The 17,554-nt window shown below is 40.2% G+C and overlaps 1 protein-coding gene across 1 annotated transcript in view; it reads right to left on the reverse strand.

Annotated features, from left to right (window-relative positions):
• Nucleotides 1–17,554, reverse strand: part of il11ra (interleukin 11 receptor subunit alpha) — a 31,389-nt gene that overhangs the window by 12,199 nt on the left and 1,636 nt on the right. The window lies entirely within an intron of this gene.

Genomic DNA, 17,554 nt, shown 5'->3' on the forward strand with positions numbered 1-17,554 from the left:
GGCAATTTGCACTCTCTAATTAGCCTAACATGTGTGTTTTTGGACTGTGGGAGCAAACTGGAGCAAGAGAGTAAACCCATGCAAGCATAGGAGGACATGCAAACTTCTGTTTGCTTGTGTTGTTTTTTTTTCTATTAGAGTGATGCGGTTTGTGTGTATACTACCGTATATAGTATACCGTAGAGCTGTTTATGAGATTCAATAACCTTTGATTTAAACGTTAGGAGTGTCACGAGACACTCAAGATGAGCCGATACACGAGATTGGATCTATGAGAACGAGATGAGTGGAGGTTTTAACATTACTTAAAAGAAAATTAGAATGAATGAACCTAATTTATTTTATTTACTTATTTTGGTCACTCAGTGAAGGTCAGTTGACACTCATATGGTTTGCACATTCGTCATGCTGACATTTTTGCAAACATCGCATGAACACCGACTGCAACACAGATGCACTTTTTGGCATCTTGACCAAATAATTAAACAAAGAAAAGAACGAAAATCAACAGTCTTTCATCAGGGCAAGGTATTATTATTGGCGCATATAACTGCCAGAATCTAAGCATGCTTGAAAAAGGGTGCTCTGGAAGCTGATTATGGTGATATGTTAAAAGTTGATGATGTGACAGTTTAAGTCAAACAGGATGAGGACTTTTGACTTCAGGAAACGTAACCCCATCAAAATAGACGAGCACTCAGAGCTCAGATCTCCGCCAAGGCCAATAGACCACTTATATTATGGAAGCCGTATTATTTATAACTTCACCATGGCTCACAAAATTGAAAATGACTGTATATAAGATGAGATAAAAGTTTGCATTGCAGTCTCATGATCTGACATAGTGGTGTTATATTCACCACTCTGGGACTGGAACTTTTCACAGCACACTCAGCAAATTCAAATCCCACTTGTTTACATTCCTCCTCCTCCTCTCGCCATACCACCTTGCCAGTGATCAAAAGCCCCTTGAAATTTGGGACACTCTGTACCTGCAACCCAGCGGGAACTGCTCATTACGATTCATTTAGTGTTGGATTGATGTAATGTTGTTGGGTGGCATTCCGATCAATCCAAAATACAACTATAGTGCGAAACAATGTCAGCGTTTCGGTATAATACTTGTGTATTTGGACCGTTTTAACAAATTTGTTTACCTCTACACTCTGCAGTCGATCGTTGGCAACATTTCTCCAGCATGCTGATGCCAGAAGGTTCAAGGTTCAGTAAACACATTTGTGTCAACATCTCTAATGGTGTGCCCTCTACCTGGTAGTGCTTTCCTCCAGAGTAACTGGAGCTCAGCAAATACTGGCTGCACCTTTCTGTCGCTCCTGTGAAAGGTTTTCTAATCATGCTTACACAGTCTTGTATCTCCACCTCCCGTCATCTTTAAAGGCTGTTTTTTTTTTTTAATCCATGCACCAGTTTCCTAGCTAGAGACTGGCTGGTTTTCATTACAGAGGCATGACAGAACAACATGCAGTAAACAGAAGGTCACATGTGCGCATGTTCGTAAATGTCGGTGTCCGTCAACATCCATCCCTCCCCTCCCAACACCGTTTTCTTAAACTTGTGCAAAATATCCTGTTTCACTGTTGGATTTCGGACTCAAAATTGCGTGGTGGTCTGCCAAACCCAAAATAGGCGCTATCAATTGCACTGCAGTTGCCAGTTAGTTATATATTACAGGCACGCATTCAGTGCACTGATTATCATCTCCACTCTTTTGGGGGTTCACCTCATAAGCAGGCTAATAGCACACAGGGCAAACCATCAAATGTACTTTTGGCAACCACAAAATCTGCAAACCAAGCTTCATGCCAGGTCAAAAGTTCTTTATAAAGTCCTTGTACATATGATCCCAAATACCAGATTCTGAGAGACAGTATGTCTGCGGGTGAAATGCTTTAAGTGTATCTACCACATCCATCAATCCGAAATGACTGCGCTAAAACATCAGAAAGATACAACCCTTATTTTGGTTTTTTTTTGTGGCACTGCGTCAAATGCACAATGGGGATGGTCGTGTTGAACTTTTCTGGTTCTGTGCCACCAAAGGTTACTTGTGCATGCCAGGTTTTGCACTAGGCTGCAACGTTTTTTTCAAGCTGCTGTGATATGCTAATTTTATTTGCTGTTATGAGTGCATGGGCTCTATCCTGGCACTGCTGGGAGTGCTGGGCGCAGTCTTGAATGGGCTGCTTCTATCGGTGCTGATATCCAAGATTTTAGATGGAGGACAATTTTTTTTGCTGATATCGGACAGCCCTCTGATCAAATGTTGCATATTTGAGTTATATTTTTATTATTTGGTAAATGCAAAATGCAAAATCCCATGTTCACATTTGTTTTAATTAGGGAAGTCCCAATCCCATTTTTTGGCCTCAGATTCGATCCGATAATTTGGCAATGGTATTATAGATTCTTAGCAAATAACTATTGTAAACATAACAATTTTTAATAAAGTTTGAATAAATATTGAATTTGGCAGTATTGTTATACGTATATCAGCAATGTAGTGTTGCAATGACAGAACATACATTCTAAAAGACTGGAAAACACAACATTCTCCACGACGGAGATGGGTTGGTTGTCCATGAAAATAAATCCAACTGCCTTTTCAATGATCCCTTTTGTAATTTCACTCTCTGTTGGATATTTGTCTTTCCTTTGAAAGTCCAGAGTTTGTTGCCCTGGCCTGGCAGCCTTTTTGGGGGTTGCCTTGCTACAAGCTTTGTACTCCATTTTATGTTTGGTCCTCAGATGACGATAAACTTGTGGCATTGAATGGAGCTCTACTAGAACCACCACTTGAAATTGTCATTTTACAGACATTGCAAGTGGATATAGGACTATTTTCAGTGGTCTGCCGGGGAAATACTTCGTGTTTAACAGTAGATTCCGTTTTTTATTACCCAATTCCGTGGAAATCATAGGGCTTTCTGCTTTTTTGTGTTTTAAATACAGCATTTGAATCACTAGGATGAACCGTGATTGCAAGTTTTCCCACACGCCAAAAATATGCAAAACAAATCCAGACAGACCCACTTACACATACTTAAAATAGTTACTATTTATAATTAACGGACCCTGGCCCAACACAACCACAACCACTGAGCTAAAAACAATATAAAAGGCTTAAATTATTCTGGTAAACTATTTCTTACAAGAAAAAGTGATCAAGGCCAAGAGTGTGTATGCCAAGAAATCCTGACAGAGGTCAGGCATGAGCTCATTCTTGAAGCACTGCCATGACTGGCTGAGAGACAGAAGAAGATAGTATTGTGTACTTCCATAGCTGATGCTCAAAAACAACCGAGCACTAAAATAAACTGTTCGCACACTTACATGATGACTAATCTGATTGAGAAGCGCTTGCTTTTAGCTGTTCCTTTCAGTGACAGCACAATCCCACACCGTGAGTCACTCACACTCCTGCATGCCACTGCACATTCAGTCATCTTTACGAGGCAAAACGCAAGGCAGAGTGGGGGTGAAAATGGGAGGGGAGTTGAAAACAGGGGGCTATCTACAAGGCTAGGGCAGGACTGCAGGAAAATATGTGCAGTAAGATTAAACTCCATCCAGTCTGACTAGCTTCCAGAATCATTGAAAGTGACATGATGTCCTGTTCATTAGCACCGGTCACAAATTAACAAAGACGAATGTTTCATTTAGTCTAATTTACTGTCTGCACATTGTGTTTACGCTTGCGTGTCATTGAGGGAACCTGTGCTCAGCTAACAGCTCAGTAATAGTGATGTGTGTGTGTGTGTGTGTGTGTGTGTGTGTGAGAAAACACAGTGATACTGTGTGAGTGAAGGCACACAAGCACTAAATCAACAAGATTGGAGTGTCCAGCCAAAATGTGTGCCAGGCTAACAGGGGCACACTACAATGGCTCCCGTGTTTATGCAGGTTTCCATGACAACCACTGCACACTCATCTGGCCTTTTGAGGCGATAACAACTGTGCTGACAGATGAGTGTGTGTGTGTGTGTTTATGTTATATTTCCATACGTGAAGTGTCTCAGTGCAGTATTGGCTGCCATAGTAGTTGTTTGGATAAGTCACCACAAATGTACTTGCGTATCAGTGCACATTTTCACATTATACTTTTTTTTCACATGGAACTAGATTAAGATTAAGATATGCCTTTATTCGTCCCTCAGTGGGGAAATTTGTAACTAGCTTTTATTAATAAATCAGTCCGTAGAAGAAGAGAACAAGGAAGTGTTGACGTACTGCCCTGTGTCTATTTCATAAGGCTGACTAATTTACAGCCATCCTGACATGGTGTCATTCACCCGCCCTTGCAGTATGTTGATGAGAAATAGCCACCGCAGGAAGTATGCTGTCCAGAAAAAAAAACAAGAAACTCTCGAAATATTAATATGTGAGACTATGTCTTATTTGTGCCTAATATGTATTATTTCCTCTTATTATGTCTACTGTATTGGGTAATATGAGTGTAAAAGTGACTATAGGGTTGTTAATTCATGTCTATGGGGCTCTAATGTTACAAAAAACATAAAAAAATCTATGTAATTTGTTTCCAAATTCCACTTTTTAATATTCATCTTTTTTTTACCTTTTACACTTATTTTACCAGAGAGTGTATATTTTATGACAGTAAATATAATGTTCATTAATTGAATCAAAATTTTGCCCAGTACTTCAGAAATGGATGTAGCTGGGCTACCTTGGCTAATGGGATGTCAGCCTCTGCACACACTCTGCTAAACTAAGAGAGGAATTTACATTTTTTTATTGTTTTATCTGATATGACTATTTGTTTTAGAGTAAATGAACTACCAAGGAAGAAATCATTGAAGACTGACAAGGATAAGGAAGAACAGATGCACTATGAGTCCTATAACCAGAAACATACTACATCAAGTTAGTCTCCTACATTGGCTTGTGCCATATACGATATGTGGAAAATGCCAAAGATTAAACACAGAAAAAAATAATGGCTGCCATGTGTATACAGAGATAGAACTCAGCCAATCCACAGCCAGAGAAGGGGGTCTGAGCGTCAGTGAGCAAATCCCTGTGTGAGAAGATTTGAATTATGACATGTTAAGAAATGTGCCAAACACGTTATAACACTTTGGCCTTGTGATTGAGTTCTCCTCAAATTATTTCTAAATTAATTCGGCACACATACCACAAATCTGACCTGTGCTGTGTGTGCAAGTGAGTGTGCGTGTGTGTGCTGCGGTATTATCTTGGCCTAAACTCTACACTGCTGGAATTTCCTTAAAGTCAGCCGCCAGGGCAAGATGGCTACCATATGCCAGCTTTTCACACTGTGCAAAAAAAGCCCACACAGGATTGGATGTAGATATCACTAATTAGCGTTTTCAAACTGAAGCAGGACATCCAATCCATTGAAAACCAATGCAGGCACTGCAATTACTGTGATTGAAAGTCAATATGCAAGGCAACCAGGTTTCAGAAAACAAATGAAGCACGGAAAGCAAATTATCCATTAATACTTGAGGTCTGTGAAGTTGAGCCGATGCCAGGTAAACGCAAACCAAGCTCGTTCAATATGTATCAGCAAAATGACTTCTGTTTCTTATTAATTTAAGAAACGCTGTGGATACCAGGTTAAGTCAATGACTGTACGATTTGTGAAGATGGGGCGTGGAAGAGTTACTGAGACAGCAACACAGAAAAATAACTTTCAGTCATGAATGCAGCAAGGTGTTAGGCGCTTATATTACACTCCCACCAAGGTGGTTGAGTGCTACTGTAAACAGCACTAGGTGCTAATGCTAACCACGGTCAAAAAGTGAGCCTCCATGTGCTTTTCAGCAGCGTTACTCAAGCAATAACAAGAGGAAGATTGAAGATTCCCCAATAGGTCAAAAATGCAAGCAAGGTTACAATACTAGCAACAGTGTTTGTAGCTAAATCAAGTAATATTCTGAAACTTTCAATGTAATTGTATGCAGTATGTATAGAGTTGATACATCCATTAAAATGTCTACTTTTGGATACACGACTCACACCCTGTCCCCCAAGCCCGCTTGCAAGCTTGACTTTAACTTTTTCCTCCATGTTTTTGCAATGAAACATAACTTGTGATTAGTAGATTTAATGTGTGTAGGTGATGAAATGACTAAAGTAGGACTACATGATTTCCATGTTAACGGAATCACGTAATTGGCCAATAAAAACGGAATCTACTGTTCAATGTGGAATCTCATGGAAATTGAAAATTCAAATAACGAACGATTGTGTGGGGAAGTATTTGCCCAGCGGACCGGTCAGTCGTGGCACTAAAATGATGACTACAGAACTCTCAGATCTCCTAAAAATATAACATACAGTAAAGTCTCGTTATATCGATATTGTCGGGAGTCGGAAAAAATATCGATATAACCGGACTGTCGATATATCCGATCCTGTGCCGAACTGCATTAAAAGTGGGCAATAATGCACAGGGATGGGAATGGCTTTGCTGAAAATCAGCTGAAAATAAGTCGGGGGTCTGGGGGCCAACATTTCAGCTTTTGAGGGCACTAAAACTGGCATACAATGAAAGAAATATTAAGACCTCAAACAACAAAAATAAATGAATAAAAAACATGGAACAAACTGCATTCAAAGTAAAATTAATAGATTTCCATAGGTTTGAATATGTGACTCACAATTTCCTTTTAAACACGTACGTTGAAGTCAACACCAGGTAACTTAACATAGTCGTTTTCTTTTTGCAATCAGTGCATGCAAACGATCAGTCGCAACCTTCCTCTTTTCTGCTTTTTGATGTGCCAGTCTTGCAACTTTCGCTGCCTTCTCGTTTTTTTTCTTCTGCTCAGCTCTACTCTCTTTCTCATGTTCTCTCTTTCACCGTGTTCCGCCATTACGGGTTCACCGAACGCGTTTGAAACGCGACGTGTGATTGGCTGAGAGACACGATACAACCAATCACAGCAAGCCTACTAAACCAGCTCATTTTCTCGTCGACTTCGCGGCCAAGATGCCGCCTCGGCCCGATCGGACACGATATACCGAGACTGTACCTACACCTACCCCCCCCCCACCCCCCACAATTTTCTCAACGAATTTACACGAATTACGAAAATGGACTTTTGCCAGAAAAATCCGCGGAATTCCGCGGATCCGCGGAAAATTCCCATCCCAGAATGCACTCGACATTGTTCTATAGTATAGAACAATGTCGAGCAGCTTAAATCAATCTTTGCTTAAGGATTTCAATACCAAAAAAGAACACGGCAAACGGCTGCTTCCAGTCAACTTTATTTTTCACACTTCCACCACCAGAGCGCAGCACACACACCGATTCCCGCACTTCCTGGTTCACAGGTCATGCTCAACCCGCCCCACATAGCTGGCCAAACACATGCCTGTATAGAATCTATACACACGAGAGAAACCACGAACGCCAGCATGTACATATGAAAAACAGTGATTATTGCAAGCGATAAAAAGATATCTGAATACAACACAATTAAATACATGTATTTGTACGCTTGTGTCTTTGTTGGAATAGGTGTGTATGCTATGTCAGTTGGTTCTTCTGTTGCAGGCATGTGTTTGGCCAGCTATGTGGGGCGGGTTGAGCATGACCTGTGAACCAGGAAGTGCGGGAATCGGTGTGTGTGCTGCACTCTGGTGGTGGAAGTGTGAAAAATAAAGTTGACTGGAAGCAGCCGTTCGCCGTGTTCTTTTTTGGTATTGAAATCCTTAAGCAAAGATTGATTTAAGCTGCTTTTGTATCGATATAAGCAGACCAAATTGGCTGGCGGGAGATGAAAAGGGCATCGTAGTAACCGGATTATCATAATAACCGGGTATCGTACTAACGGAACTAATTACATCATAAAAGACTAGAAATTTGCCGGGAAATGAAAATAGTATCGTAATAAGCAGTACTTCCATATAACCGATATCGATATAACGAGACTTTACTGTAGTTGTCACGAGACAGCATTATCATAATACAGGTCTTATTATAGAACTAAACTTGCTAATAACATTCCTGAACTCTGCATTTCCACAACCCAAGGATCACAAACACCGGCCAAAAAGATTTTTGCCTAAAGACATTCCTTGGCATCACAGATGACAAACCTATTTATGCAAATTTGTAGGTGATATTTGAGTAAATACTTCCTAACACAGTCAGACATTGCTTGATCCTGGTTACATACTGTATATAACTTAACAACTCCTTTACTGCTTTCGCATCCTGAGAGGTTGAACAGGCCTTTGGTGTGCTGTAGCTCCTCTGAAAACGTTTATTCACTACATACACGAGTCACAAAGGACCGTCAGAACCCTACTCTGTGTATTTAAGATTGCGGGTCAAGTCCACTTTTCACCCTCTTGAGCTCTCATTTAAATGCACAAACTACAGTAATCAACTTTTTTCACAAAAGAAAATCAGCTGCAGCTCTTTCAGCATGTTGCATAACACGGTTTAACTTTTTTGGACTGTATTCAGCTGTTACCAAGAACCAAGACTCTGCCACAAAAAACACACACTGTTTTGGTTTATATATCTGCTTTTGGAAAATTCCATACTACCAGCCATGTGTAGAGTGACCTACGCATCTGCCAATACAAACACAAGCACACACAGAAATGTTAGGAAGGGCGTGCATTATCAAATGTAAGCTACTTAGTTCTACTGGCTCAAATACAAGACTTACCACAACATTTGCTTTTGGAAGAATTTGAAAGCCCTGACCTCAATCTAATCACACACCTTTGGGATGAACACGAGCAACAATTGCAAGTCATGGCTTCTCTCGGATGAACAGACTTACAACACCCATGTTTTGCCAATATTTGTGTCAATATAGCTCTGTTTGAGACAAAGGTGATGGTCGAGAAACATGGAGCCCTGACCTATTCACCTGTGGTTTCCGTTAAACAATGTTAACGAGATAGATTTGGTGCATGGTACATAGTATCTATCTGATCAATTTCTAGCTCTACAAACCATCACCAGACAAGCATCAACTTGATCTGCTGTCTTTGCAATTCTGACAGACATAGACTTAGCCATACATTTGGCTACAGAAGCTGATCTTAGCTGGACTTAGCTTGGTCCAAGTCTATAAGACAGCAAGTTGACAGGCCAAAAAAACTCTCCCCAGTTCTGCTTTGCCACATACTTATGATCTTCATGTCTGTGTGTGTGTGTGTGAGAGAGAGAGTAAAGGCTGCGTCCAAGTGCATTTGACTGGCGCCACACTACTGCTGGGAGCAATTATGGAGACATGAAGCAGATAGTTGGAGATTGTCGTTTTACGCAACATTTAGGGTAAAAAATGCATGCATTATCGCATATAAGCCACATATGATCTAGAATAGATTGTGAACATTCAGCCTTGGAGAGGTCGGAATCCTCACCAGTCACCTATTTGATGCAACAATGGCTAGAAGCAGAAGAATTCTGATAGGAATCAACAACCCGATGGTCCCCCATTGTTGATTTAGCTATCATGCACAAGTGTATGGCCACAAAGTATGTGTCTATGTATGGCACATTAATCTTAGACTCAAGTGACAAATGTCATAGAGAGGATGGATGATAAGTTATTAAGTCTTATTATCATTGCTTATCATGTCTGCTATTTTAGTTAATACAAATATGAAGATGACTATAGGGGTGCTGTTTAATGTCTACAAGGCTCTATTAATGTTTAAAAAACAGAAACTTAACTATGAAAATATTCTCTTTATTGACATTTAATCCTACTTCGTGGGAATTCACCTGTCGTGGTCGAGACAGGAGCCAATCAAGTGTGATAAATGAGGGGTGCCTGTACTGTGATTGTCACCATGTTATATGACCAGTGTTTCCCATACGTTCATTTATTTGTGGAGGCCCGCCATAACCTGTTCACTCTTGCTCATAAACACATAATGACACAGTGGGTTCGTGTAACTCCGCTGTTAACACAACTCAAACGCATCTGTCAGTCAGAGAATCAGAAGGTGTACCAGGAGGTATCCGAGTTGCCAACAAGGTCGACGGGGAGGCTCTAAAATCGGTGATTTAATTAGTTTAGAGTGGAAAAGGGATTCCTCCCTCTTCCAGCGTTCATTACAATTACATGCAAATGCCTGATGGGCAACGATGCAAATTCGAAGATCACGTGTCAAACACGCATATCCCCAATCCACCACAAATAGATTGCAATCTTGTGGGAAACACTGATGACCTTTAACACAGTTAGAAGAAACCTTCTGCCGTGTGTCAAGCAGGAAGGAAAAATATTGGGAAGCACATACCCCCAACCGCCCATTTCCACCCACACACACACCATGACCGTCCCACTCACCAACCCCAAATGGCTCGAGCAATGACTCACTCTGCTGGGAACTCCACTCTTTAGCCCGTTACTACTGTCCTCATACACTCAGTCGACACAGAGTGAAAAGATGATAACATAGTGTCGATGGAAAAAGAGCGATGAAGAGAAACCGATATTGGAAAAATAACAGAGGGAATACATGGGACCTGACACAGAGAACAGACAGGCATGATTAAATTTACTGTGCACGGCATAAATCAGTGTCTGTTTAACGATGCACTTTCCACATATCTGCAGTGAGAAAGCTCGCTCAGCTTCAGGTCAGACAAAGCCCAGTCCAAACCAAATGAATGTGTAATGATTTACTGTAAATACTGGGAACAGACGTAAAAGGGAGAATGCCGGGCGTTTTCATATGACTGCATCCTAAAGGCATATACACCGCAACCCTTCATAGACAGCTCCTAGTAGTGTGGGTCATTCTGTGGCCGACTGCTGGTAAACAGGAAGTGATGAATGTTTGTATTAGCTGATATGAACAGTACCAGCGTTATGTAACTTAACATTAGATGTGTAGAGGTCAATGCTTTCGGGAGTAAGCATTTATACTGTCACCTACTAATGAGCTTTGGGTAGAACAAGTGGGGACAATCAGGATCAAGGAATATACATATCCAAACGGATGAAATTAGCTGAGGTGGCTCGGGCATCTAATTCAGATGCCATCCAGATGTCCCTTTGGAAGGTGTTTTCCAGGGAAATCCCTGGGTAGACGTAGGGTATGCTAGAAAGTCTATTATGTCTCACAGCTGGCAGGAGAAAGGAATGGTCCTGGCAGAATGAGAGGAAATGTCCAGAAACTGACAAATCTGGGCATCCCTTCTTAAACTGGAAATGTTATATTCTGCATTCACGGCCCCAAAAAAGGGTCCAGAAATCTATTTTTGTTATTTTTTCTCAGAAAGTAGTTTACCACCACCAGTGTGTGACTGAGGAGTGAATGAATAACGGATTCACTTCACTGAGGCGCTTTGTGCACCTTGAAAATTGAAAAATAAAACCGAATCCATTATAATAATGTCGGGTTCAAGCACGTCATAGAGCACATCAAACCTCAATACATTATGCCTATTGTTGATGAAACTATGCACCAGATGCATAAAGAAGAATGATTCCTCATACCTACTGTTACGCACTGATTCTCTGAGTAATATCACTTGATCAGGCCTTTTCTAACATCCCATTTTATGTAAATCTAGCAGGACGAGGAGGAGTGAGCTGTGTGTTTTCATCATTCGATGGTATGCCTGGAACATAGCTCCCGCAAAAAGCAGGGAGCTCCTGTAATTGGATTGTATTTAGAGAGTGGGTTATCTCAGGTCACTTTCTGGACCGACCAGGTGAAGGAGTCGCCTTACATATTTAAAGACAGCCAAAAAATCCCACATAAACATAGAACTGGGAACACTGGGGGAGGAAACAAGGAACCACATTAGTTATTTATGTCCTATTTTTAATCCTGAAGTTTTGGGGCCTTGACAATATCAATTCCATATTTGCATTATTGATTTACTCTGCGTCACCATGGATCGGAGCTTGAGACACTCATGTGTGTGTGTGTGTGTGTGTGTGTATGACAGACATTTGAAAAGGCCTGCTTAAGATCAAAAACAGTCAAACAGGAAGTAGGAGTTAAGGCAGGATGTTTTAAACCAGAAACAGGTCCATAAAAGCACAGGTTTATTTTTAGTTAACTTGTATGATGTTACGTTATACACTTATATTGCATAGAATCTAAGATATAATAAATAAAACTTTGTACCTTTGATAACTATATTCTGTTGGGTTGCCTTGATGTCATATTGATATCAAATATTGGGCCAATATCAGCAAAAAAAAAAAAAAAAGAGTATGGGATTACATCTAGGGCTACGTTCACACTGCAGGTACCCCATGAGTTCCACTTTAACAGAATTGTGGACGGAAACGCAAAATTGGCCAACCAAAACAAAACCTACTGTTAAAGGCATGTACATATTTCAAAATAACACATTTTAGAGCTGTAATTATAATACTGTGACACTGTAAAATTTTATCACACTCCCAGAATTTCATACTGACTAGTGCCTAAACCCCAGTAACCCTACCCCGTTTGCATCACGATCTAATATCCAATAATAAGTGTACATTTTGGGAGTGGCCTTGTATTGGAGCCAATCTAAAGGCACACCTGTGCAATAATCAATATCTAATCAGCTTTGTGATATGCCACACTTGCATGGTGGATGAATTATTACTTACTAATGGCCAATAACCAAAAGTGTGTGAGGATTATTTGAGAGACAGGCCTTTTTTGTTCATAGTTTTTTATTTTTGAATTCACTCATGCAAAAACAAAAGTGTTGTGTCAATATTTTTTGAGGGTAATTTTTTTGGACAAATGCTGCACTAATTGACATAATTGCAACGTGAGTGATGAAAATGCATTAGCATGGTGCCGGCGCCCACTCCCTGACTCCAGTTCCTGCCCTGTTATATAACGCTGCTACAGTGCTGGGTCTATTCTCAAGCTCAAACTAAACTGGATGGCAAAAGGTTGATTGCTACTAGTCAGCAGGCGTTGTATTAAATGCAGCACATGATGCAACAATCAATATATGAAACAAAATAATTACAATTCCAGTGAGAAACAAATGATTGGATCCCGATAACAGGCATTACTGGGGTTATTCAACCAGTTAACTATTAACTCCATTTGATGTCAAATGAAGTACAAAAAGAAGTAATAAACTGACATGCTTAGCACCCACAAGTCTAACACGGGCGTCTCAGGTCATGGCTAGCCTTTATATTTCGCCTTTGTACTTAAAACAAAAACACACATTTGCTGTGTGATCACAATCTGAAACAAATGGTTTGTGGATTTTTAACTTCATTTCCATTTGTTTTTTGCCCCGCGTACCTGCCAAATGTGATATCATCAGCACGCTCCATAACATACCTTTAACCTCCTTGAACAACACTAACGCTCCATGAAAACAACAAACACAGCAGGAGCGGGGAGCCAGGCGGCATGAAAACAGAGACATGGAGCCAATAAAATCACAAAAAAAGCATAGTTAAAAAGAGCGAGGAGAAACAAACCCGAATGTGTGTCAAAGGTGAAAATAAAATGAAGTTGAGAAGTTGGAGCAGGTTCATATGCCAGCATGTTTAGACACACAACACAAACACACACAGCAGAATCTACCCAGTTGAACCTATTGATAAATCAAACTTACATCCAAAAACACCAAGTCCCGCCCTTCAAACTACCCTTGGAAGAACCAACCCAAATGATTCCCAAAATATTCACCACGGTGAGTTGAACATCCAGTTCTTTTTCCATAGACAGATGTGTCTCACGAATAGCTTTTGCACCATCCTAACAAAACGGTGCATAATTGAAACTGACAAGTCTGTCAATTATAAATGACCAGTCCAAAATAGTTACCTTGCTTGACTGCATCATCACTTTCCACTGAAACAAGAAGGGTGATAAAGCAAAACCTTCTTGCCTTTTATAATGTACCAGGAAGCTGTTTCTTCGTACCAGATATATCAACTTAAATATTTGGTGATTTTGTAAGTGCATGAATATAATTCAAACGTATCCTCATATTCATCTCGCATGCAATTTGTACAGGACCTGTACCTGCAACCCCAGTGTGAATAGGTTTTTGTCATCAGAAATGCATAATTGTCCCACAGATGCCCCACATCCAGTCTTCCAGGCTGTGAATCACCAAACAAAAGTTTGTCTTCCCCCCCCCCGCAGGTTGAATAAAAGTATGCCTCATGTTGCTTTGGCAAGTTCAGGAAAATGGTTTTAAACATTCTGAGTGTTTCTGTCCTGCACTTCATCACATTAGCCAAACTCTAAGGTCTCCCTCTGAACATGGCATTCCAACAGTGCTGAGAAAACCAGCCATGTGCTAATACATTCTGAATACAATGTGGCTTGCAAATTGCAGTTTGGATGGTAACTGCTGAAGTCTGTGTTCAGATTCTAAGAAAAGGTCCTGTGGTTGAATGATAAAAACCTCATCCTGCAGTAGATATCCACAGAATCTCCAAACAAGTCAGCAGAGCATCTGATAGAAAGGGAACACATGCTCAAACATTTCATTTCCCTATTATATTTTGAGCCTGCATGGTAATTTTAAGACAGGCTTGGTTATTCCCTGTAAAGTTATTGACGTATATACAGTAAAGTCTCGTTATATCGATATTGTCGGGAGTCGGAAAAAATATCGATATAACCGGACTGTCGATATATCCGATCCTGCGCCAAACTGCATTAAAAGTGGGCAATAATGCACTCGACATTGTTCTATAGTATAGAACAATGTCGAGCAGCTTAAATCAATCTTTGCTTAAGGATTTCAATACCAAAAAAGCACTTCCTGCGGGAATCGGTGTGTGTGCTGCGCTCTGGTGGTTGAAGTGTGAAAAATAAAGTTGACTGGAAGCAGCTGTTCGCCGTGTTCTTTTTTGGTATTGAAATCCTTAAGCAAAGATTGATTTAAGCTGCTTTTGTATCGATATAAGCAGACCAAATTGGCTGGCGGGAGATGAAAAGGGCATCGTAGTAACCGGATTATCATAATAACTGGGTATCGTACTAACGGAACTAATTATATCATAAAAGACTAGAAATTTGCCGGGAAATGAAAATAGTATCGTAATAAGCAGTAATTCGTTATAACCGATATCGATATAACGAGACTTTACTGTAGATTCAAGTTTTCCCACTGATGACAGTCCTTGCGAATACGTGGATGTGAATGGATGGATAGCTAGTTTCCCAATCTTTAAGATCTTTTTAAAAAATACAATTTCAGGTCACCTACAATGCTGTTTCCGTGTGGATGAACAACTGAAACAGCTAAATATTTTGCGTTTTGACCTGAAATCAGGCGTCGGGACGTCGTTTCAAAGGTTTCCATGTGGATAGCCCATAGGTTTTATCTGCTAAATACCACAAAAGCCGCTAAAAAAGCAAAACAAGCAAAAAAGTGTATCTGCCTCGCTATTCAACAAACTCTGAGGAATCAGTTTTTGTGCAACTTTTATTTTCAAACATCAATTCATTATCACAACAATATCGCTAGTTTCACTGTGTCAACTCAGCTTGAAAGAAGCCGCAACTCCAAGCCACAAGAGCAGACTCCACTTTGGTGGCTTCACCATGTGGCTAGGAGAAATAGAAGCTGCAATTAATTTAGACAACCATGGTAGAAGTAGAAAGAACCCAACCACCAAGTCAGAGAGATTTGATAGCGTCTTAGATAGTTTTGTTCCAAAGGGAAAACACGGAGCTCTGTTTTTTGGTGTGGGGATTAACCTGCATTTGCAGGGGCAGAGTAGAGAAGAAATGCCCCATTGTAGGCCTCCCAAAGTTGCTTCGATATGAAAAGCTGGCTCTTTCTCCTTCACACATACAAACACGCACATACCAAGAAAAGTATGGCTTCAGAGTCTGAGTTGGCGAGCAATACCCAAGTTTTTGCAGCAGCTTTCTCTTTAATTTTGAAGTGATTACCGAGGGCCAACATGTGTGTGACTGGTGAAATATGAGTGCAGAGAATAGTAGATGTGTTTATGTGTGCATTCAGATACCCCAAGTCTGAAGCCATGTGCAAAATGTATATACAGAACGTATGTGCACGCATGCGTCTGTGTGGAGGTCCATATGGAGTCAGCATGTGTACACATATACAGTATGTGTTTTCTTTGGCCAGCACTAAAGCAAAGATTGGGGCTGCCAGTAAGAGCTGTCTGCAGGCTATCAAGGGAAACTAAAAACCAGAACCGGTCTGCAAGTGAGCGTCCGCGAAAGGTTTTGCTGCAGCAGAAAGAACTGCATGAGGCTAACGAGTATTGTTCTGGGACTTGATAGAAAATGTTGGCCCCGGACTCTGAAAGATTATTCTTCTCTGAGCTTGCATATTTCAATAACCAACAAGTACAAATGCAAAACATCTGCTGATAACTGTGATCTGTTGAATAACATGTTGGTGAGAAGTGCTGTTTAAAGTTTGTAAATCGAGGCAACAAATTCGCTAATTTAAAAAAATAAAACTAGTAAAAAAAAGTAAAATAATATGCACTAATAAATAACTTTTTTTTTTCTTTTGACGCTAACCAAGGATCCATTGTACTATAAATCACACAATAACTGTCACTGAGCAAAATTATAATGCATTACTTTCCTTCCTGGAGGCAAATGATTTCATTTGTGGTGTACTAATCACCAGTACACAGCAGAATAGTGGTTTCTTAACTAATCTGTGTCTATTCTGACTTTGCCGGTGGAAAAAGGCCTTTGTGTGGATAAGACTTTCATGTTATATAAGCGCTTCAAATCCAATTCCCTCCCAAAAATGGACAAAGTAGAGATTACAATTGTGAAACCTTTCCTGATTAGGACATAAAAGGTGGACAGTGAAAAGAGTCGTGTCATGTTGCAGTAGTAAGAAGCAACTGCACAGTAAATCGGTGAAAAATTAACGCATTAAGGCTGTCTTATCAACTTGAAGTGTTTGCTGATTGACACTTGACGTTGCACTTGCCATTGCTCAACTGACAGTAAACTACAACGGCAATTCTGTGCTGTATTCTTGAAAGCAATCATCAGGGATAAGATAAACGACCACATGGTGCAGGAGTGCCCTGACAGGAAGGAGGAAGTGAGAGAACATGGAGGAGTGTCACATGCAGGTTACGCATTGTAGGGAAATTGTTCATTTGATGTGCTGTTTATGTGGTGGATAGTTGTTTAGATATTTGAGCTGTCACAAAAGCAACAAATATTTGTAACAAATTGAAAGTTATGCTTGGACTGCATCTTTTCACAAATAGCTGCTTTTCTCCCATTTCTAGTCAGGAACTGATATTTTCTGAAACTTACCTATGTCTAATCTTTCTTTTTGTAAGTCCCATGCCACAGAACACAATATTCTGTGTGGCTTGAAAAATCTGTCAAAATTGTTCAAATTGGTCGTCATTTGAAAAAAGGCTGGGATTGAATGAGTTAATGAGCTATATTGTTAGACATTACACCAATTTGCTTTGTCAGGTCTTTAAACAAGACCACAGTGGATTGGTTTAAGCATCTTTAATGTAAACTGTATCCAAGTTGCCTCCCACAGCCTTCAATTTTTCCATTTGTTGCCGTTTGGACATCCTTACAACATACAACAAAC

This window comes from Doryrhamphus excisus, linkage group LG10, assembly GCF_037039965.1.
Source record: "Doryrhamphus excisus strain RoL-2023G ecotype Guam linkage group LG10, RoL_Dexc_Guam_v1.1, whole genome shotgun sequence".
Taxonomy (NCBI): Eukaryota; Metazoa; Chordata; class Actinopteri; order Syngnathiformes; family Syngnathidae; genus Doryrhamphus; species Doryrhamphus excisus.